This window comes from Channa argus, chromosome 6 (assembly GCF_033026475.1).
Source record: "Channa argus isolate prfri chromosome 6, Channa argus male v1.0, whole genome shotgun sequence".
NCBI lineage: Eukaryota > Metazoa > Chordata > Actinopteri > Anabantiformes > Channidae > Channa > Channa argus.
Window position 1 is genome coordinate 12,027,755 of NC_090202.1, and position 1,487 is coordinate 12,029,241.

The following is a 1,487-nucleotide window of genomic DNA, read 5'->3' on the forward strand; positions in this document are numbered from 1 at the left end:
CCAAGGTACTGCAGTGGCTGCATGAGAAGACTAAAATCTTGAGTGAATTTTCTCATAACGTTTTTATGTGGTGTGTTTGTGTGTGCATGTTGCACAGGCATAATATTGCATATCCGCGTTGATTTTGAGACCGAGGATCATAAATGGTGCTCTGTGCCTGAGCACAAACAGATATTGCAACTGTAAATGTATGTGTTCATGATAGAGGAGAGTGTAAAAAAGAAGTTTATATGGCACTATATCAGCCTATCTTTAGGCTGAGGCACAAAGCGATTAAGTTATACAGATCGAAGGCAGAAACCTGTCAACCCTTTCGTTGTAACATATTTTAAACAGGCAGTAACACAGTGCCACCACCAAGTGCAGTGACACAGCTTTTATTTCTTGCTTCAAGTTATGTTGATGCATTCACAAAGCTGGGCAGGAATGTGCCACAGGCCCACATAATTCAGGAAACCAATCCTTCCTCCCGTACTTGCATGATCCCAACTCAAAGCGTGAGATGACTGTTTCCTCAAGGACTAGACTTTGACTGCTTTTTCCAGTTATAGTGTCTGTTGACTTAAGCCTATGAGAGCACATTTCACAGGTTAGATAATGTCTTAGAAGATGGTACATTCTGATGGAGAAATAATGAAACTACTCCTGCAGTCTAAATGTACATTCAGGCTGGAAGCTACAGTAAGTTTGTTTACTATGGAGGACCATTAAATTACAGGTAATGTGTTGTTAAGTCTATCAGTGGAGAGCCCCGTTTGTTTTTGCTTAGGCTCTTCTTACCTTGATTTGAAGCAATAGGATTCTGGGTTCTTGCATCTACACACATCAAAACATTTTGATGGGCTAGTATAGCAGTAAAATTTTTCCTTTCTTTACACCAGGGCCCCACAAATAAACAAATCCATATATCCCTTTAGTTCCCACTTACATTAACAGCACTAGAAAACAATCTGGGTAAATAGCACAGACAAATAGGACCTCTACCTGTTGTATGGGACCTAAGCTGGTGATCTACCTTAAAAATGTGAAGTGTATTGTCTACACTGTACAAGAACCTTGCCATTTAGGTAAAGGTAATAAGCAGGGAGTTAAGGTCATGGAAGTGTCACTGTTTAGTCAGGATTATGCACAAAAACAACTTGGTTAGCTTTAGGAAAAGATAACAAGTTTGTTAAGGTTAGAGGTCCTCATTGTCATGGCTACAATAATAAACATGTGGTTAAGGTGGTGGCACAGTCAAGGATTAAAGAAACAATTACTGTTTAAGTGGAGTTTTTTTGCAACCCAACCAACCACAGGAGGCTGCCTAACAATAAATGTAACTGTGGGTCATATTAACTAGCTTGAACAGTTGATATAACTGGAGGTTCTAAGGGGAGGAAAGTTTCTTTTTAATACTTTTTTTACTTGGATGTAGACATACCGTGTACAGAGCTCACATATTCCTCTTCTTCAAAGTGTATGGTTACATTACATTAAAAAAGGGG